This window comes from Chiloscyllium plagiosum, unplaced genomic scaffold (assembly GCF_037043375.1).
Source record: "Chiloscyllium plagiosum isolate Xiang-an unplaced genomic scaffold, Cpla_swu_hap1 HiC_scaffold_28, whole genome shotgun sequence".
NCBI classification, from domain to species: Eukaryota; Metazoa; Chordata; class Chondrichthyes; order Orectolobiformes; family Hemiscylliidae; genus Chiloscyllium; species Chiloscyllium plagiosum.
In genome coordinates this window covers 56,542,426-56,567,645 of record NW_028270166.1, presented here as the reverse complement: position 1 = coordinate 56,567,645, position 25,220 = coordinate 56,542,426, and the positions used below count along the sequence as shown (strand labels likewise).

Sequence of the window (25,220 nt, the reverse complement as noted above, 5' to 3'; positions counted from 1 at the left end):
ACACAGGGTATTGACCATTATCAGGACACAGGATTATTCGTATACAATATTGACTTAACTCAAACCACAGGATTTTTCACACACAGTATTGACGATCCTCAAGGCACAGGATTATTTTTATAAAGTATTGACCATCATCAGGCCACAGGATTACTCACACACTGTACTGACCATCCTCACGCAACATAATTATTCACATAACGTATTGACCATCATCAGGCCACAGGATTATTCACACACAGCATTGACCATTCTCAGGCCACAAGATTATTCCCACACAGTATTGAGCATTCATAGTTCCCAGGATTATTTACACACATTATTGACCATCCTCAGTACACAGGGATACTCAAAAAAAAATTAAACATTCTCAGGTCACAGGAATACTCACAGTATTGACCACCATTAGGCCACAGGATTAATGAACACACTGTCTTGACCATTTACAGGTCTCAGTTTCATTCATACACAGTTTTGACCATTCTCAGGCCACAGGATTGTTCACACAGTGTATTGATCACCCTCAGGCTGCAGGATTATTCACAGACAGTACTCACTACCCTCAGGTCACAGGATTGTTCACACACAGTAATGACCGTCCAAGGGTTATTCACACACAGTATTCAGCATTCATCGTTGTGGGATATAAATGAATTAATGTTATTTCTGCAAGTATAAATTCTGATACAGAACAGGAATGTGAAAATACATATTCAGCAAAAAGAAAGGATATGTTAGCATGAGACATGAATACAGAACAATGGTGGATATATGGGCAAACAGGAAAACATCTATTCTCCTCGCTTGTACAGAGACACAGGAACAAACCCTAATTAAAGAGGTCAAAGTGGCCTCTGGATGGAAATAGATGCTGATAGAAGAAAAGATATGCCTAATCAATAATCTACAATAGACTGACGTCAAACACCCTTATGGGAGTCAGAGATAAGAGTTTGTCACGGACAAGACAGGATAAACAGAAGTTGTGGGATAAGTCTTAAGGAAATGAGTGACGTAAGCGAAGCAGGGAACAGACAATGGAATAAGGAAAACATATGGTATAAATTGCGAGGGTTTTTTGGATATAGTGTGCATTTTGTCATTACCTTACTAGGTAATTAGACAAAGCACCCATCTATAGGTGTACAAATAAATGGCTGATCAGAAATAAGTCGCGGACTGAAATTATTAAAGTGAGTGAGCTTTTGTTTCTCACAATTGGGGGCTCGTGTCCGGGATTTTCTTCCATCACCGGGGGGAGTGGCTGGCCTTGGACACTGGGAAGACGCGTCCCGTTCCCCATTGAGGAGCGGTCTCGTGTCCCGGTTTGGTCTGCTCCCTTGGGTGACTGATGTGAATCCTATAAGAGAGACATCTGAATCAGACAGTGATAGGAGCTCGATAGAAAATACGGTGACAAAAGGGGCCAGGCAACTCTGTGCACAGACCAAGGTAAGAAAATTGACTTTTAAGTATTGCCTTGGTGGCCGGGATTGAGTTTTAGTAGTTAATAAGGGACTAACGAAGGAACTCAATATGGCTTGCGCTTTGGGTAAGAAAAAAGCCTCCGGGGAAACAAAGTAAGGACACGGCAATGGAAATGGAGGCGGGGTCCCTTACAACATTCCTCCGGAAAGTCCTTTGGGCAGGATGTTGTGGAAATTGGCAAAATAATACTTGTACAAGGGAGAAAGATGATTAAATATTGTTGCTTTGTATGGACTAAGGACTCCATTCTTCGTCCCGCTGTCTTCTGGCCAAAGTACAGATCGGACGAAGACTGGGTTTGTGAATATCTGAATTTATACATCAATGTGCGAGAGACAGAGAGAGAATGTAAAGAGCTGTACAGCTGGTAGGAAGTTTAACCCTTTGTGATTTGGTTTGAGTGAACATTTGTTTGTTGGTGATTGAATGGTTGTGTTTTATTCCCTGGAGCTTGTGTTCCAGGACTGTTTTGAATCTGATTTTGTTATGGAAACTTAACATGATTTCTTTTAAGGTTAAGGATTCTATTGTGATTATGAAGAAAAAAAAAGGAATGATAACTCCTGTTCTTTTTACAGATCATGACTGCCTTACTATCAGTTTCTAACTAATCTCTTTTATCTTTACATAACAGCGATTTATGGAGGACAGTTGAAGTTTCAGTTCAACATTGGATTGTAGTAAAAGCAAAATTCTATGGTTAATATCTGTGACCTTGGATTCAGCCATTGTTCATGCATTAGAAGTTTTTTTTAAAAAAAAACTTGAGTAGACAAATTCTTTTAAGGCAAGCTCTGATTATTTTACGACCTATAGTATTGTAATTGAGCAATGATTGGTCAGGACTATTTAAGGAAACTAATTCTGGATCTAAATTAAAGGACTAAAACTGGGTAATTACAGTGAATTGCAAAATTGGGAACTGTATGCATTTTGCATTTTAACTATTAAATACTGAAGAAATGAACGTAAATATATATAAATATATTTATAAGTTAGGAACAGGCTTTGAAGGTTAGTCAAGCATGAATTGATGAATTGGCGTTTGAAGTTATGGGGAGCTAGAAATATTGCAATATTTCTTTAAAAAAAAAAGAAAAAGGGGAAAAACGTAACGACTTATCCCCTTTGGGAGGTACCCATAGGGGACAAAGAGATTGGGTTTGTAAGTGCCCCCCTCACCAGTGGGGAGGTCAGAACATTTAAAAAGGAAATGGAGGTCCTGGTTGAGGATCCGGTGGGGTTGTCTGAACAAATTGATCAATTTTTGGGGCCCAGTCTGTATACCTGGGCTGAATTAATGTCTATTTTGAATGTATTATTTACTGGGGAGGAAAGGGCACTTGTACGAGGAACTGCCATTAAAATATGGGACAGGGAACACCCGATTGAAGATGGGGATGCTGGACAGGGAGAGGTGAAGTTTCCCCTCAGAGACCCCCAGTGGGAAAACCAAAACCCGGAGCATAGAGAAGAAATGAGGGAATTGAAAGACCTGATTCTAAAAGGAATAAGAGAGGCAGTCCGAAGTCACAGAATTTGATTAAAGCCTTTGAAATTAGACAGGAGAAAGATGAGACTCCCTCAGCTTTCTTGCAAAGATTGAGGGACTCAATGCGGAACTACTCTGGAATGAACCCTGAGGACCCAGTGGCACAGGGTCTTTTGAAAGTACATTTTGTGACAAGAGCATGGCCAGACATACAGAGAAAGATACAGAAGATAGAAGGATGGAGTGAAAAACCATTAGATGAATTGTTGAGAGAGGCACAGAAAGTGTTTGTAAAGAGGGAGAGGACAAGGGGGAACATTTGATAGAGGGTTTGAGCGACAGGGGCAGAGATGGAAGTCGCTACAGGCAGGATGCTATTATTGTGGAAAGATAGGGCATTTTAAGCGGGAGTATCCTGATCTATAAAGGGAAGAAAAGGCAATTCCGCTTATGAATTATGATGAAGAATAGGGGTGTCAGGGGTTCCTGCCCTCAGGGGCCCACCAGGAACCCTTGATAAACTTGAAGGTGGGACCGTGTAGGGAGGAGATAATCTCCCTAGTAGATACGGGGCAGCACGGTCATCGCTGAATTTTAAACCAAAGAAAGTAGAAATGTTAACACGGTCAATTACTGTTTCGGGGGTGAAAGGGGAAGGATTTACTGTTCCAGTATTTGAACCTATGATGATAGAAGGTCCTAAAGGTAGGGTTACAGGGGAACTGCTGTATATCCCTGATATAGGAAGTAACTTACTGGGGAGAGACCTAATTATCCTTTTAGGACTGGAGATTGAAATTCAGGAAAAAGAATTAGTTGTACAACTGGCAATATTGACAGAGGATGCAGAGAGAGAGATAGACCCTATAGTATGGGCGAGAGAAGGGAATCGTGGAAAACTACAGATCCCTCCCCTTTTAATAAATTTAAAACGGAAAGGGGACGTTGTCTGTGAACGACAATATCCTATTTCCATAGAAGGTAAACGGGGACTGCAGCCAGTAATTGAGGGACTGATTAGAGATGGTTTGTTGGAGCCATGTATGTCTCCTTATAATACCCCAATTCTACCAGTGCGGAAATCTGATGGAACTTATCGATTGGTGCAGGATTTGAGAACATTAAATCGAATAGTACAGGTCAGACACCCAGTGGTGCCAAACCCCTACACGTTATTAAGTAAGATCCCTCATGATTACAGATGGTTTAGTGTGATAGATTTAAAGGATGCCTTTTGGGCTTGTCCCTTGGCGGAGGAAAGATTTGGGACTATCCCCCTATGAAATTTTATTTGAATTACCTTATTTGGGAACGCAGGGAGAATTGCCAATTCCTGAAACTAAAGATTTGTTTTTAAAGAAGTATATACTGGGCTTGTCCTCCTCTTTATCTTTCCTCAGAAAACAGGGTCTATTGGCACAGACTCCGCCCCTTGAATTTGCTGTTCATCCCATCCGGCCAGGAGATTGAGTCTTAAAATCATGGACAGAGACTAAGCTGCAGCCAGACTGGGAAGGGCCGTATCAGGCTCTTTTGACTACCGAAACGGCAATAAGGACAGCGGAGAAAGGCTGGACTCATTATACTCGGATCAAAGGGCCAGTGGACCCTCCAGTTGAGGAAGAAGTCTGGACAGCCGAATCAACGCAAGACCCGCTGAAACTCAGACTAAAGAGACTTTGAGTAATTGACTATACAGTGGCGACGCGAGCGCGGGATTATTTCTGTAAGATTGTATATTAAGCCTTTTTGTGTTTTAGCATAATGATCAGAATACTGGGAATGCTTAGAGTTTAGATTAGATTAGATTACAGTGTGGAAACAGGCCCTTCGGCCCAACAAGTCCACACCGACCCGCCGAAGCGAAACCCACCCCATACCCCTACATTTACCCCTTACCTAACACTACGGGCAATTTTTTAGTATGGCCAATTCACCTGACCCTGCACATCTTTGGACTGTGGGAGGAAACCGGAGCACCCGGAGGAAACCCACGCAGACACGGGGAGAACGTGCAAACTCCACACAGTCAGTCGCCTGAGGCGGGAACTGAACCCGGGTCTCTGGCGCTGTGAAGCAGCAGTGCTAACCACTGTGCCACCGTGCCCTCTTGGTATTAGGATTTTGTGACATATCATTTTCATATGTATTATTAATGGTTCCCGAGTCTGATAATCCACAAGTAATAGACACTGATAGATGTAGCTTAGTAAATTGTGGGAATGTAGCTAATCAGAGACAATACCGCAACTCAGAGATACATCTTAAGTCCTATGGGGATGGCCTCGGGGATGGTACCTGGTATAATGGTCTTGTCACAATACACCGGGCCCCCTTTCGACCAGCACCGATTGTCCCGATAAAAAGTGTAACCCCATATATTTAACGATAAGAAAAACCACATGGCACAAAGCAGTTTTGGGAGGTGGCACTTATGAGGTACAATTAAATGAAACATTTGGGATTGAAATGAAAGCTAATAGGAAGGAGTTTTTGGGCTGTTGTTTTCGAATTAGCATAGGACAGGGAAAAATGGGTAGAATTACTGGGTAATGAGATACAACCTTTCACCCCTCCCAATGATTCTACAGTAGTCAAAATTATAGAGGTAAAGGATTTGAAACAGACCATCAAGATAGAAACTGGGTACGGGGATGCAAATGCCTGGGTTGAATGGGTAAAGTATACTGTAAAAAGTCTGAACAAAAGCAATTACTATGCATGTGCCTCCGGTAGGCCAGTGGCCCAGGTGGAAGCGAGACAGGAAGGGCATGAAATGTATGATAGCCCTGTACCAGGATGAGACTGCATGGAATGATAGGAATTGTATCTCCCTATCTCTGATGTTCCCTCCCTTGGAGGAGAAAGATGCAAAAGATCCCCCCACATTTTCCGCCGCAGTTGGAAATCACACGTCATGTGTGCACAGGCGAGGTACGTGTCGGTCGAGACATTTGGGGGAGCTGAAATTATGTACAGAGATTAAGAATGTTACCGAAACGGAGAAGGGAGGGAACTACTCAGCATTAAAGGTTCCCCGAGCGGATCTGTGGTGGTACTGTGGAGGAAAAATATTGAGACCCACCCTACCTCCGGATTGGAAAGGGATATGCGCAATTGTACAATTGGCAATTCCATTTACCTTGGCATTTGAGAAGGAAAAGATAGTAGGGAAAAAGGGAAGGGGTAAGAGATTACTGTTAGATACTTCTTTTGATGACAGGATTTGTCTTGATTCGGTAGGAGTCCCCAGGGGAGTACCTGAATTCAAAGCTCGTAACCAGATTGCAGCAGGCTTTGAGTCAGCTCTCTTTTGGTGGGTAACAATTAATAAAAATGTAGACTGGATAAATTACATTTTTTATAATCAACAGCGATTTATAAATTATACAAGAGAGGCGGTTAAAGGAATATCAGAACAGCTTGATGCGACAAGTTGGATGGCATGGAAAAACAGAATAGCCCTTGATATGATTTTAGCAGAGAAAAGGGGTGGTGGTTTCTATCCTTACTTCCCTGATAGTAGTCGTCGGGGTATTGGTGGCCATTGGCTGTTGTGTCATACCCTGTATACGAGGACTCACCCAGAGGCTGATTGAAACAGCCTTGGTGAAACGAATGCCCCTGAGGGGAATCAGACAGAGGAACTTTATCAACTAAATAATAAGGAAATGAGTGAGACTAAGATGGATGAAATCTCTGAAATGATGCTTGCGAATTTTGGGAACAATGGTAAAAAAAAAGGAGACAAAAATGCAGAAGATAACAGATAGTAATGAAAAGAAAAAGGGGAAATTGTGGGATATAAATGATTTAATGTTATTTCTGCAAGTATAAATTCTGATACAGAACAGGAATGAGAAAATACATATTCAGCAAAAAGAAAGGATATGTTAGCATGAGACATGAATACAGAACAATGGTGGATATATGGGCAAACAGGAAAACATCTATTCTCCTCGCTTGTACAGAGACACAGGAACAAACCCTAACTAAAGAGGTCAAAGTGGCCTCTGGATGGAAATGATAGAAGAAAAGATATGCCTAATCAATAATCTACAATAGACTGACGTCAAACACCCTTATGGGAGTCAGAGATAAGAGTTTGTCACGGACAAGACAGGATAAACAGAAGTTGTGGGATAAGTCTTAAGGAAATGAGTGACGTAAGCGAAGCAGGGAACAGACAATGGAATAAGGAAAACATATGGTATAAATTGCGAGGGTTTTTTGGATATAGTGTGCATTTTGTCATTACCTTACCTGGTAATTAGACAAAGCACCCATCTATAGGTGTACAAATAAATGGCTGATCAGAAATAAGTCTCGGACTGAAATTATTAAAGTGAGAGAGCTTTTGTTTCTCACAATCGTGCACAGGATTATTCTCACACAGTTTTGACCTTCCTCAGACCAAAGGATTATTCCCAAACAGAACTGACCGTCCTCAGTCCACGGGATAATTCCCACAGATTGTTGGCCATCCTCAGGCCACAGGATTGTTCACAAATACTATTGACCAGCCTCGTGCCGCAGGATTATTCGCACACAGTATCCGCCATTCACAGTCCACAGCATTATTCAGCATAGACTGTTAACAGACCACAGGATTATTCACACAGCGCATTGAATACCCTAGTCAACAGGATTAATGGCACATAGTTTTGACCATTCTCAGGCCACAGGGATTGCTCACACACAGTATTGACCATCCTCAGGCCAAGGGTTATTCACACGTGGTGTTGACCATTCACTGTCCAAGGATAATTCACACACAACATTGACCGTCACAGGCCACAGGTTTATTCACACACAATATTGACCATCCACAGGCCACAGCCTTATTCACACACAGTATTGACTATTCTTAGGCCACTGGATTATTCCCACACTTTATTGACTACTCTCAGGCCACATGATTATTAACTCACAGCATTGACCATTTTCAGGCCAACAGGATTATTCCCATACATTATTAACCATTCTAAAGCCACAGGATTATTCACACACAGTATGGACCGTCCTCAGGCAACAGGATTATTCACACAAAGTATTGACAATCCTCAAGCCTCTAAATTATTCACACACTGTATTGAACATTCTCAGTTCACAGGAATATTCGCACACATTATTGACCACCATACGGCCACAGTATTAATGAACACACTGTCTTGGCCATTTACACGTCACAGGATTATTCCCATACAGTATTGACCATTCACAGGGCACAGGATTATTCACACACAGTATTGACTAGCACATGGCCACAGGATTAATGAACACTGTGTCTTCAACATTTGAAAGTCACAGGATTATTCCCACACAGTATTGACAATTCTCAGACCACATCATTATTCACACATTGTATTGACCAGCCTACGGCCACAGGATTAATGAACACACTGTCTTGACCATTTACAGGTCACATGATCATTCCCACACAGTTTTGACCATCCTCAAACCACGGGATTATTCACACACACACACACACACACTATTGACCATCCTCAGGCCATGGATTTTTCACACACAATATTGACAATCCTCAGGCCACAGGATTATTCACACTCTGTATTGAACATCCTCTGGCCACTGCATTATTTACACATAGTATTGACAGTATACAGACCGCAGGATTACTCACACACAGTATTCACAATTCACAGGCCACAGGATTCCTCAGACACTGTATTCACAATCCTCAGGCCACAGGATAATTCGCACACAGTATTGAACATTCTCAGGCCACAGGATTACTCACACACTGTATTCACAATCCTCAGACCTCAGGATTATTCGCACACTGCATTGAACATCCTCAGGCCGCTGGATTATTCACACACAGTACTGACCACCCTCAGGACACACGACTATTCACATACAATATTCAATATTCCCAGCCACAGCATTATTCACACACAGTATTGATCGGAACACTGCCACAGGATTAATGAACACACTGTCTTAACCATTTACATGGTCACAGAATTACTTCCACACAATATTGACTATCTTCAAGCCACAGGATTGTTCACACACAGTATTGAACATCTGTATATATTTAAAGAGCCAGTTTCAGCAGCCTTCTGCGATAAAGAATTATACAGCTTACAGCGAATATAGTGGCACAATAGCTATATAGCAGCATGGTGGCATTTAGCAGCATGGTGATACAGTGGTTAGCACTGCTGCCTCACAGCACCAGGGACCCAGGTTTGATTCCAGCCTCGGACAACTGCGTGGAGTTCAATACACAGGAGTATTCACACACTGTATTGACCATTCTCAGGCCACAGGAGTATTCACACACTGTATTGAACATCCTCGGGCAGCAGGATATTTCACACACACAGTGTTGACTATCCTTCGGCCCAACGGTTATTCCCACACAGTATTGACCATTCTCAGTCCACATGATTATTCACACACAGTATTGACCACCATACGGCCACAGTATTAATGAATGCACTGTCTTAATCATTTACACATCACATGATTATTTCCACACAGTATTAACGATTCTCAGGCCACAGCAGTGTTCACACCCAGTATTGACCATTCACAGGGCACAGGATTATTCACACACATTACTGACTAGCACACGGCCACAGGATTAATGAACACTCAGTCTTCAACTTTTGCAGGTCACAGGATTGTTCCAACATAGAATTCACAATCCTCAGGCTACATGATTATTCACACACAGTATTGACCAGCCTACGGCCACAGGATTAATGAACACACTGTCTTGATCATTTACAGGTCACAGGATTATTCCCACACAGTACTGACCATCCTCATGGAAGAGGAAAATTTACACAAAGTATCACCATGCTCAGGCCATGGATCATTCACACACAGTATTGACAATCCTCAAGCCACAGGATTTTTCCTACACAGTATTGACCATTCTCAGGCCACAGGATTATTCACACACAGTATTGACAATTCTACGTCTGCAGGATTACTCACACACAGTATTGACCATTCACAGTCCACAGGATTATTCACACACAGTATTGCCCATTCATAGGTCTCAGCATTATTAACACACAGTATTGAACAACCTCAGGCCACAGGATTATTTACACACTGTGTTGACAGTACAGAGGCCACAGGAGTATTCACACACAATATTCAACATTCTCAGTCCACAGGATTATACACACACAGTACTGACGATTCACAGCCCATAGCATTTTTCACACACAGTACTGATCATCCTCAGGTCAAGGGTTATTCATACACAGTATTGACCATCTTCAGGACATAAGATCATTCACACACTGTATTGACCAACCGGAGGCCACAGGTTTAATGAACACATTCTCTTTACCAATTAACAGGTCTCAGGAATATTCCCACACAGTACTGACAATCCACAGGGCACAGGATTATTCACACACAGTATTGAACATGCTCAAGTTCAGGATTACTCTGACACACCATTGACCATTCACAGTCCACAGGATTGTTCACACATAGTATTGTTCATACTCAGTCCAAGGATTAATCAAACACAGTATTGATGATTCACAGGCCAGAGGATTATTCACACACAGTATTGACTAACTTCAGGCCACAGGTTTATTCACACACTGTATTGACCGTTCACAGGGCACAGGTTTATTCACACACAGTATTGACCATTCTCAAATCACAAGATTGTTCACACACAGTCTTGACCATTCACAGGCCACAGTATTATTTGCAAACAATATTGACATTGCACAGGTCACAGATTATTAACACATAGTATTGACCATCCACAGCCCACAGGATTATTATCACACAGCACTGACCATCCAAAGGCCACATTATTATTCACGCAGTATCGCCTATCCTTCGGCAAGGGGCTATTGACACACAGTATTGACAATTCACAAGCCACAGGATTATTCAAACACATTATTGACCATCCTCAGGCTGCGGGATTATGCACACAGTATATTGACAATCCTCAAGCCACAGGATTATTCCTACACAGTATTGAACATCCTCAGGCCACAGGGTTATTCACACACTGTAATGACCATCCTCAGGCCACACGAGTACTCGCACACAATATTCAACATACAGACACAGGATTAACGAACACACTGTCTTGACCATTCACAGGGTACATGATTATTCTCACACAGTATTGACTATCCTCAAGCCACGGGATTGTTCACGCACAGTTTTGACCATCCTCCGGCCACAGGATTGTTCATACACAGTATTTACCATCCTAAAACCATAGGATTATTCACACAGAGTATTGACCATTCACAGTCGACAGCAATATGCACACACACCATTGAACATTCACAGGCTACAGGATTATTATCACACTGCATTGACCATCCACAGGCCGCAGGATTATTCACACAGTGCATTGACCATTTACAGTCCAAAGGATTATTCACAACAGTATTGACCATCCTTAGGCCAATGGTTATTCACACACAGTATTTACGATTCACAGGCCATAGTATTATTTACACACAGTATTGACTGCCCTCAGGCCACAGGATTATTCACACACAGTATTGATGATTCACAGGCCGCAGGATTGTTCACACGCAGTATTGACCATTCTCAAATCACAAGATTGTTCACACACAGTCTTGACCATTCACAGGCCACAGTATTATTTGCAAATATTGACATTGCACAGCTCACAGATTATTAACACACAGTATTGACCATCCACAGGCACCAGGATTATTCTCACACTGTGTTGACCATTCTCAGGCCACAGAATTATTCACACACAGTATTGACAATTCTAGGTCTACAGGATTACTCACACACAGTACTGACCATTCACAGTCCACAGGATTATTCATACACAGTATTGACAATCCTTGGGTAGCAAAATTATTCACACACATTATTGACCAGCCTCAGGCCACATGATTACGATCACACAGCATTAACCATCCACAGCCCACATTATTATTCACTCACAGTATTGACCATCCTTTGGCAAAGGGTTATACACACACAGTACTGACAATTCACAGCCCATAGCATTATTCACACACCGAATTAACTGCCCTCAGGCCCCATTATTATTCACCATCCTCCATCCACAGGATTATTCTCACACAGTATTGACCATCCTCAGGTCAAGGGTTATTCATACACAGTATTGACCATCCGAAGACCATAAGATCATTCACACACTGTATTGACCAACCGGAGGCCACAGCTCACATTCTCTTTACCAATTAACAGGTCGCAGGAATATTTCCACACAGTACTGACAATCCACACGGCACAAGATTATTCACACATAGTATTGAACATCCTCAAGTTCAGGATTACTCTGACACACTATTGACCATTCACAGTCCACAGGATTGTTCACACATAGTATTATACATATGCAGTCCAAGGATTAGTCAAACACAGTATTGATGATTCACAGGGCACAGGTTTATTCACACACAGCATTGACTAGCACATGGCCACAGGGTTAATGAATACTCTGTCTTCAACATTTACAGGTCACAGGATTATTCCCACATAGTATTGACCCTCCTGAAGTCACAGGATTATTTACACACAGTATTGACCATCCTCAGGAGAAAGTGAGGTCTGCAGATGCTGGAGATCAGAGATGGAAATGTGTTGCTGGAAAAGCGCAGCAGATCAGGCAGCATCAAGGGAACAGGAGAATCGACGTTTCGGGCATTAGCCCTTCTTCAGGAATCCTGAAGAAGGGCTAATGCCCGAAACGTTGATTCTCCTGTTCCCTAGATGCTGCCTGACCTGCTGCGCTTTTCCAGCAACACATGACCATCCTCAGGCCATGAATTATCCACACAACGTATTGACAATCCTCAAGCCAAGGGATTTTTCCTACACAGTATTGATCATCCTTAGGCAACAGGATTATTCTCACACTATATTGACCATTCTCAGGCCACAGGATTATTAATAAATGCTATTGAACAACCTCAGGCAACACGATTATTCACACACTGTATTGACCATCCTCAGGCCAAGGGTTATTCACGCACAGTATTGACCATCCTCGGGACGCAGTATTATTTGCAAACAATATTGACCATGCACAGGCCACAGATTTTTAACACATAGTATTGACCATCCACAGCCCAGATGATTATTATCACACAGCATTGACCATCCACAGGCCACATCATTATTCACACACAGTATTGCCCATCCTTAGGCAAAGGGCTATTCACACACAGTATTTACGATTCACGGGCCATAGGATTATTCACACACAGTATTGACTGTCCTCAGTTAACAGGATTTTCCCCACACAGAATATGACCACACTCAGGCCACAGGATTATTCACACAAGGTATTGAACATCCTCAGGCCACATGATTATTCCCAAACAGCATTGACCATTCTCAGGCCACAGGATTATTCCCACACAGCATTGACCATTCTCAGGCCACAGGATTATTCCCATACATGAATGACCATTCTCAGGCCACAGGATTATTCACACACTGTATTGACCATCCTCAGGCTACAGGATTATTCCCACAGAGTATGGACCATACTCAGGCCACCGGACTATTCACTCACTGTATTGAACATCCTCGGGCAGCAGGATATTTAACACACACAGTATTGACTATCCTTTGGCCCAACGGTTATTCCCACACAGTATTCACCATTCTCAGTCCACAGCAATATTCACACACAGTATTGATCATTCACAGGGCACAGGATTATTCACACACAGTATTGACTAGCACACGGCACAGGATTAATGAACACTTTGTCTTGATCATTTACAGGTCACAGGATTGTTCCCATACAGTATTGACAATCCTCAGGCCGCATGATTATTCACACTCAATATTGACCAGCCTACAGCCACAGAATTAATGAACACACTGTCTTGACCATTTACAGGTCACAGGATTATTCCCACACAGGTTTGACCATCCTCAGGCCATGGATTATTCATACACAGTATTGATAACCCTCAAGGCACAGGATTATTCCTACACAGTACTGATCATCCTCAGGCAACAGGATTATTCACACACAGTATTGACCATTCTCAAATTACAAGATTGTTCACACACAGTCTTGACCATTCACAGGCCACAGTATTATTTGCAAACAATATTGACATTGCACAGGTCACAGATTATTAACACATAGTATTGACCATCCACAGCCCACAGGATTATCATCACACAGCATTGACCATGCACAGGCCACATTATTATTCACACAGTATCGCCTATCCTTAGGCAAGAGGCTATTGACACACAGTATTGACAATTCACAGGCCACAGGATTATTCAAACACATTATTGACCATCCTCAGGCTGCGGGATTATGCACACAGTGTATTGACCATTCACAGTCCAAAGGATTATTCCCACACAGAATTGACCATCCTTAGGCTAAGGGTTATTCACATACAGTATTTACGATTCACGGGCCATTGGATTATTCCGACACAATACTGACTGCCCTCAGTACACAGGATTATTCACACACAGTATAGAGCATTCAAAGTGCACAGGATTATTCCCACACTGTATTCACAATTCTCAGGCCACAGGTTAATTCACACACAGTATTGACCATCCTCAGGCCATGGATTAGTCACACACAGTATTGACAATCCTCAAGACACAGGATTATTCCTACACAGTATTGAACATCCTCAGGCCAAGGGTTATTCACACACAGTATTGACCATCCTCAGGCCAAGGGTTATTCACACGTGGTATTGACCATTCACTGTCCAAGGATAATTCACACACAGCATTGACCGTCACAGGCCACAGGTTTATTCACACACAATATTGACCATCCACAGGCCACAGCCTTATTCACACACAGTATTGACTATTCTTAGGCCACTGGATTATTCCCACACTTTATTGACTACTCTCAGGCCACATGATTATTAACTCACAGCATTGACCATTTTCAGGCCAACAGGATTATTCCCATACATTATTAACCATTCTAAAGCCACAGGATTATTCACACACAGTATGGACCGTCCTCAGGCAACAGGATTATTCACACAAAGTATTGACAATCCTCAAGCCTCTAGATTATTCACACACCGTATTGAACATTCTCAGTTCACAGGATTATTCGCACACATTATTGACCACCATACGGCCACAGTATTAATGAACACACTGTCTTGGGCATTTACACGTCACAGGATTATTCCCGCACAGTATTGACCATTCACAGGGCACAGGATTATTCCCACACAGTTTTGACCATCCTCAAACCACGGGATTATTCACACACACACACAGTATTGACCATCCTCAGGCCATGGATTTTTCACACACAATATTGACAATCCTCAGGCCACAGGATTATTCACACACTGTATTGAACATCCTCTGGCCACTGCATTATTTACACATAGTATTGACAGTATACAGACCGCAGGATTACTCACACACTGTATTCACAATCCTCAGGCCACAGGATTATTCGCACACAGCATTGACCATCCTCAGGCCACTGGATTATTCACACACAGTACTGACCATCCTCAGGACACACGAGTATTCACATACAATATTCAATATTCCCAGCCCACAGCATTATTCACACACAGTATTGATTGGAACACTGCCACAGGATTAATGAACACAGTGTCTTAACCATTTACATGGTCACAGAATTACTTCCACACAAAATTGACTATCTTCAAGCCACAGGATTGTTCACACACAGTATTGAACATCCTGAGACCACAGGTGTATTCACACACTGTAGTGACCATTCTCAGGCCACAGGATTATTCCCACACAGTATTGACCATTCTCAGGTAACAGGATTATTCACACACAGTATTGAACATCCTCAGGCCACAGGATTATTCACACATAGTATTGACGAGCATACGGCCACAGGATTAATGAACACACTGTCTTGACCATTTACAGGTCACAGAAATAATCACACCCAGTATTGACCATCCTCAAGCCACAGGATTGTTCATACTCAGTTTTGTCCATCCTCAGGCCACAGGATTGTTCACACGCAGTATTGCCCATTCTCAGGACACAGGATTAGTCACACATGCTATTGACTATCCTCAGGGCACATGATTATTTTCACACTGTATTGACCATCATCAGGCTTCAGGAATATTCACTCACAGTAGTGACAATTCCCAAATTACAGGATTGTTCACACACATTGGCGATTCACAGGCCAGAGCATTATGCATACATGGTATTGATCATTCACTGTCCAAAGGATTATTCACACACAGTATTGACGATTCACAGGCCACAGAATTATTCCCATACATTATTAACTATTTGAAGGCCACAGGATTATTCACACACAGTATGGCTGTCCTCAGGCAACGTAATTTTTCACACATTGTATGACCATTCTCAGGCCACAGGATTATTCACTCACTGTATTGAACATCCTCGGGCAGCAGGATATTTAACACACACAGTATTGACTATCCTTCGGCCCAATGGTTATTCCCACACAGTATTGAACATTCTCAGTCCACATGATTATTCACACACAGTATTGACCACCATACGGCCACAGTATTAATGAACGCACTGTCTTAATCATTTACACATCACATGATTATTTCCACGCAGTGTTAACGATTCTCAGGCCAAAGCAATGTTCACACACAGTATTGACCATTCACAGGGCACAGGATTATTCACACACATTACTGACTAGCACACGGCCACAGGATTAATGAACACTCAGTCTTCAACTTTTGCAGGTCACAGGATTGTTCCAACTTAGAATTCACAATCCTCAGGCTACATGATTATTCACACACAGTATTGACCAGCCTACGGCCACAAGATTAATGAACACACTGTCTTGATCATTTACAGGTCACAGGAATATTCCCACACAGTACTGACCATCCTCATGGAAGAGGAAAATTTACACAAAGTATCACCATGCTCAGGCCATGGATCATTCACACACAGTATTGACACACAGCCACAGGATTTTTCCTACACAGTATTGACCATTCTCAGGCCACAGGATTATTCACACACAGTATTGACAATTCTACGTCTGCAGAATTACTCACACACAGTATTGACCATTCACAGTCCACAGGATTATTCACACACAGTATTGACAATCCTCGGGTAGCAAAATTATTCACACACATTATTGACCAGCCTCAGGCCACAGGATTATTTACACACTGTGTTGACAGTACAGAGGCCACAGGAGTATTCACACACAATATTCAACATTCTCAGCCCACAGGATTATACACACCCAGTACTGACGATTCACAGCCCATAGCATTATTCACACACAGTATTGATGATCCTCAGGTCAAGGGTTATTCATACACAGTATTGACCATCTTAAGGACATAAGATCATTCACACACTGTATTGACCAACCGGAGGCCACAGGTTTAATGAACACATTCTCTTTACCAATTAACAGGTCACAGGAATATTCCCACACAGGACTGACAATCCACAGGGCACAGGATTATTCACACACAATGTTCAATATTCTCAGCCAACAGGATTATTCAGATACAGTATTGACCAGCATACGGCCACAGGATTAATGCACACACTGTCTTGTTCATTTACACGTCACAGGATTATTCCCACACAATATTGACGATTCTCGGGCCACAGCAATATTCACACACAGTATTGACCATTCACAGGGCACAGGTTTATTCACACACAGCATTAACTAGCACATGGCCACAGGATTAATGAATACTCTGTCTTCAACATTTACAGGTCACAGGATTATTCCCACATAGTATTGACCTTCCTGAAGTCACAGGATTATTTACACACAGTATTGACCATCCTCAGGCCATGAATTATCCACACAACGTATTGACAATCCTCAAGCCACGGGATTTTTCCTACACAGTATTGATCATCCTTAGGCAACAGGATTATTCTCACACTATATTGACCATCCTCAGGCCACAGGATTATTAATAAATGCTATTGAACAACCTCAGGCAACACGATTGTTCACACACTGTATTGACCATCCTCAGGCCAAGGGTTATTCACGCACAGTATTGACCATCCTCAGGACACAGTATTATTTGCAAACAATATTGACCATGCACAGGCCACAGATTTTTAACACATAGTATTGACCATCCACAGCCCATATGATTATTATCACACAGCATTGACCATCCACAGGCCACATCATCATTCACACACAGTATTGCCCATCCTTGGGCAAAGGGCTATTCGCACACAGTATTGACCATCCTTAGGCCAAGGGTTATTCACACACAGTATTTACGATTCACGGGCCATAGGATTATTCACACACAGTATTGACTGCCCTCAGTCCATAGGATTATTTACACACTGTATTGAGCAATCACAGTGCACAGGATTATTCACACACAGTATTGACCATCCTCAGGCCACAGGATTACTCACACACAGTATTGACCATTCACAGTCCCCAGCATTTTTCACACACAGTATTGACAAACTTCAGGCCACAGGATTATTTTCACACACAATATTGACCATCCTCAGGCCGCAGGATTATTTTCACACAGTATTGACAATCCTCGGGTAGCAGAATTATTCACACACATTATTGACCAGCCTCAGGCCACAGGATTAATTACACACTGTGTTAACAGTACAGAGGCCACTGGAGTACTCACACACAATATTCAACATTCTCAGCCCACAGGATTATTCACACACAGTATTGACGAACATACGGCCACAGGATTAATAAACACATTGCCTTGACTATTCAGTACAAACAGTACTGAACATGCACAGGCCACAGTTTTATTGACAAATAGTATTGAACATGCACAGGCCACAGATTATTGATACACAGTATTGACCAGTCACATTCCACAGGATTTTCAGCACACAGTATGGAGCGTCCTCAGGCAACATAAGTTTTCACACACTGCATTGACCATCCTCAGGCCACAGGATTATTCACTCACTGAACTGAACATCCTCGGGCAGCAAGACATTTAACACACACAGTATTGACTATCCTTCGGCCCAACGGTTATTCCCACACAGTATTGACCATGCTCAGTCCTCAGGATTATTCACACACAGTATTGACCACCATACGGCCACAGCATTAATGAACACAGTCTTGATCATTTACACGTCACAGGATTATTTCCACGCAGGATTGACGCGCCTCAGACCACAGCAATATTCACATACAGCATTGACCATTCAAAGAGCACAGGATTATTCACGCACAGCATTGACTAGCACACGGCCACAGGAATAATGAACACTCTGTCTTCAACATTTGCAGGTCACAGGATTGTTCCCACATAGTGTTGACAATCCTCAGGCCACAGGATTATTCACACTCAGTATTGCCCAGCCTACGGCCACAGAATTAATGAACACACTGTCATTACCATTTACAGGTCACAGGATTATTCCCACACAGTATTGACCATCCTCAAGGAACAGGATTATTTACACATAGTATTGACCATCCTCAGGCCATGGATTATTCACACACAATATTGATGATTCATAGGCCACAGCATTATTCACACAGTGTATTGACCACTCACAGTCCAAAGAATTATTCACACACAGTATTGGCCAAGGGTGATTCACACACAGTATTTACGATTCACGGGCCATAGGATTATTCACACACTTTATTGAGCATTCACAGTGCACAGGATTATTCACACACAGTATTCACAATTCTCAGGCCACAGGTTAATTCACACACAGTATTGATCATTCTCCGTCCACAGGATTACTCACACACAGTATTGACCATTCACAATCCAAAGCATTTTTCACACATAGTATTGACCATTCTCAGGCCAGAGGACTATTCACACACAGTATTGACCATCCTCAGGCAACACAAGTTTTAACACACCGTATTGACCAACCTCAGACCACAGGATGATTCCCACAGAGTCTTGACCATTCAAAGGCACAGGATTATTCACACACAGTATTGACCGTCCTCAGTCAACAGGATTTTTCCCACACAGAATATGACCACACTCAGGCCACAGGATTATTCACGCAAGGTATTGAACATCCTCAGGCCACAGGATTATTCCCATACATGAATGACCATTCTCAGGCCACAGGATTATTCACACACTGTATTGACCGTCCTCAGGCTACAGGATTATTCCCACAGAGTATGGACCATTCTCAGGCCACAGGATTATTCACTCACTTTATTGAACATCCTCGGGCAGCAGGATATTTAACACACACAGTATTGACTATCCTTCGGCCCAACGGTTATTCCCAAACAGTATTGACCATTCTCAGTCCACAGGATTATTCACACACAGTATTGACCACCATTCGGCCACATCATTAATGAACACACTGTCTTGATCATTTACACGTCACAGGATTATTTCCACGCAGTATTGACGATTCTCAGGCCACAGCAATATTCACACACAGTATTGATCATTTACAGGTCACAGGATTGTTCCCACACAGGATTGACCATCCTCAGGCCATGGATTATTCATATACAGTATTGACCATCCTCAGGTCCCAGGATTATTCACACACTGTATTGACCATTATCAGGACACAGGATTATTCATATACAGTATTGACTTACCTCAAGCCACAGGATTTTTCACACACAGTATTGACGATCCTCAGGCCACAGGATTATTTTCACAAGGTATTGACCATCATCAGGCCACAGGATTATTCACACACAGCATTGACCATTCACAGGCCGCAAGATTATTCCCACACAGTATTGAGCATTCATAGTTCCCAGGATTATTTACACACATTATTGACCACCATTAGGCCACAGGATTAATGAACACTCTGTCTTCAACATTTGCAAGTCACAGGATTATTCCCACATAGTATTGACAATTCTCAGACCACATCTTTATTCACACATAGTATTGACCAGACTCCGGCCACAGGATTAATGAACACACTGTCTTGACCATTTACAGGTCACAGGATTACTCCCACACAGTATTGACCATCCTCAAGCCATGGGATTGTTCACACACACAGTATTGACCATCCTCAGGCCATGGATTTTTCACACACAATATTGACAATCCTCAGGCCACAGGATAATTTGCACACAGTATTGAACATTCTCAGGCGACAGGATTACTCACACACTGTATTCACAATCCTCAGACCTCGGGATTATTCGCACACTGCATTGAACTTCCTCAGGCCACTGGATTATTCAGACACAGTACTGACCATCCTCTGGACACACTAGTATTCACACACAATATTCAATATTCCCAGCCCACAGCATTATTCACACACAGTATTGATTGGAAAACGGCCACAGGATTAATGAACACACTGTCTTCACCATTTACATGGTCACAGAATTACTTCCACACAATATTAACTATCTTCAAGCCACAGGATTGTTCACACACAGTATTGAACATCCTGAGACCACAGGAGTATTCACACACTGTATTGACCATCCTCAGGCCACAGGATTATTCACACATAGTATTGACCAGCATATGGCCACAGGACTAATGAACACACTGTCTTGACCATTTACAGGTTACAGAAATATTCGCACCCAGTATTGACCATCCTCAAGCCACAAGATTGTTCACACTCAGTATTGCCCATTCTCAGGCCACAGGAGTAATCACACACGCTATTGACTATCCTCAGGGCACATGATTATTTTCACACTGTATTGACCATCATCCGGCTACAGGAATATTCACTCACAGTAGTGACAATTCTCAAATTACAGGATTGTTCACACACAGTATTGGCAATTCACAGGCCAGAGCATTGTGCATACATGGTATTGATCATTCACTGTCCAAAGGATTATTCCTACACAGTATTGACGAGTCACAGGCCACAGGATTATTCCCATACGTTATTGACTATTCTAAAGCCACAGGATTATTCACACACAGTATGGCTGTCCTCAGGCAACGTATTTTTTTAAAAAATGTATGGAGCATTCTCAGGCCACAGGATTATTCCCTCACTGTATTGAATATCCTTGGGCAGCAGAATATTTAACACACACAGTATTGACTATCCTTCGGCCCAACGGTTATTCCCACACAGTATTGACCATTCTCAGTCCACATGATTATTCACACATGGTATTGACCACCATACGGCCACAGTATTAATGAACACTCAGTCTTCAACTTTTGCAGGTCACAGGATTGTTCCAACATAGAATTCACAATCCTCAGGCTACACGATTATTCACACACAGTATTGACCAGCCTACGGCCACAGGATTAATGAACACACTGTCTTGATCATTTACAGGTCACAGGATTGTTCCCACACAGTATTGACCATCCTCATGGAAGAGGAAAATTTACACAAAGTATCACCATGCTCAGGCCATGGATCATTCACACACAGTATTGACAATCCTTAAGCCACAGGATTTTTCCTGCACCGTACTGACCATCCACAGGCACCAGGATTATTCTCACACTGTATTGACCATTCTCAGGCCACAGGATTATTCACACACAGTATTGACAATTCTACGTCTACAGGATTACTCACACACAGTATTGACCATTCACAGTCCACAGGATTATTCACACACAGTATTGACAATCCTCGGGTAACAAAATTATTCACACACATTATTGACCAGCCTCAGGCCACAGGATTATTTACACACTGTGTTGACAGGACAGAGGCCACAGGAGTATTCACACACAATATTCAACCTTCTCAGCCCACAGGATTATACACACACAGTACTGACGATTCACAGCCCATAGCATTATTCACACATAGTATTGACTGCCCTCAGGCCATATTATTATTCACACACAGTATTGATCATCCTCAGGTCAAGGGTTATTCATACACAGTATTGACCATCTTAAGGACATAAGATCATTCACACACTGTATTGACCAACCGGAGGCCACAGGTTTAATGAACACATTCTCTTTACCAATTAACAGGTCACAGGAATATTCCCACACAGTCCTGACAATCCACAGGCCAAAGGATTACTCACACACTGTATTGACCATCCTCAGGCCACAGGATTATTCACTCACTGAATTGAACATCCTCGGGCAGCAGGACATTTAACACACACAGTATTGACTATCCTTCGGCCCAACGGTTATTCCCACACAGTATTGACCATGCTCAGTCCACAGGATTATTCACACACAGTATTGACCACCATACGGCCACAGCATTAATGAACACACTGTCTTCATCATATACACGTCACAGGATTATTTCCACGCAGGATTGACGCGTCTCAGGCCACAGCAATGTTCACACACAGTATTGACCATTCACAGGGCACAGGATTATTCACACACATTACTGACTAGGACACGGCCACAGGATTAATGAACACTCAGTCTTCAACTTTTGCAGGTCACAGTATTGTTCCAACATAGAATTCACAATCCTCAGGCTACATGATTATTCACACACAGTATTGACCAGCCTAAGGCCACAGGATTAATGAACACACTGTCTTGATCATTTACAGGTCACAGGAATATTCCCACACAGTACTGACCATCCTCATGGAAGAGGAAAATTTACACAAAGGATCACCATGCTCAGGCCATGGATCATTCACACACAGTATTGACAATCCTTAAGCCACAGGATTTTTCCTACACAGTACTGACCATCCACAGGCACCAGGATTATTCTCACACAGTATTGACCATTCACAGGGCACAGGTTTATTCACACACAGCATTGACTAGCACACAGCCACAGGATTAATGAACACTCTGTCTTCAACATTTGCAGGTCACAGGATTGTTCCCACATAGTATTGACAATCCTCAGGCCACAGGATTATTCACACTCAGTATTGACCAGCCTACGGCCACAGAATTAATGAACACACTGTCTTGACCATTTACAGGTCACAGGATGATTCCCACACAGTATTGACCATCCTCAAGGAACAGGATTATTTACACATAGTATTGACCATCCTCAGGCCATGGATTATTCACACACAATATTGATGATTCATCGGCCACAGCATTATTCACACAGTGTATTGACCACTCACAGTCCAAAGAATTATTCACACACAGTATTGACCATCCTTAGGCCAAGGGTTATTCACACACAGTATTTACGATTCACGGGCCACACGATTATTCACACACTTTATTGAGCATTCACAGTGCACAGGATTATTCACACACTGTATTAACAATTCTCAGGCCACAGGTTAATTCACACACGGTATTGACTATTCTCCGTCCACAGGATTACTCTCACACAGTATTGACCATTCACAGTCCAAAGCATTTTTCACACATAGTATTGACCATTCTCAGGCCAGAGGTCTATTCACACACAGTATTGACCATCCTCAGTCCACAGGAAGAATCCCACAGAGTCTTGACCATTCACAGGCCACAGGATTATTCTCACACAGTATTGACCGTCCTCAGTCAACAGGGTTTTCCCCACACAGAATATGACCACACTCAGGCCACAGGATTATTCACACAAGGTATTGAACATCCTCAGGCCACAGGATTATTCCCACACAGCATTGATCACTTAGGCCACAGGATTATTCCCATAAATGAATGACCATTATCAGGACACAGGATTATTCACACACTGTATTGACCGTCCTCAGGCTACAGGATTATTCCCACAGAGTATGGACCATTCTCAGGCCACAGGATTATTCACTCACTTTATTGAACATCCTCGGGCAGCAGGATATTTAACACACACAGTATTGACTATCCTTCGGCCCAACGGTTATTCCCACACAGTGTTGACCTTTCTCAGTCCACAGGATTATTCACACACAGTATTGACCACCATTCAGCCACATCATTAATGAACACACTGTCTTGATCATTTACACATCACAGGATTATTTCCACGCAGTATTGACGATTCTCAGGCCACAGCAATATTCACATACAGTATTGATCATTCACAGGGCACAGGATTATTCACACACAGTATTGACTAGCACACGGCACAGGATTAATGAACACTTTGTCTTGATCATTTACAGGTCACAGAATTATTCCCACACAGGATTGACCATCCTCAGGCCATGGATTATTCATACACAGTATTGACCATCCTCAGGTCCCAGGATTATTCACACACTGTATTGACCATTATCAGGACACAGGATTATTCATATACAGTATTGACTTATCTCAAGCCACAGGCTTTTTCACACACAGTATTGACGATCCTCAGGCCACAGGATTATTTTCACAAG

General features: G+C 42.4%; 2 long non-coding RNA genes across 2 annotated transcripts in view; one reads left to right on the top strand and one right to left on the bottom strand.

Moving 5' to 3' along the window:
* Positions 1-25,220, bottom strand: part of LOC122547330 (uncharacterized) — a 147,674-nt gene that overhangs the window by 108,995 nt on the left and 13,459 nt on the right. The gene's annotated exons all lie outside the window — the stretch shown is intronic.
* On the top strand, positions 722-4,763 carry LOC148142770 (uncharacterized). The gene is made up of 2 exons (XR_015751887.1): positions 722-1,855; positions 4,381-4,763. It is a non-coding gene; the product is annotated as an uncharacterized LOC148142770 (long non-coding RNA).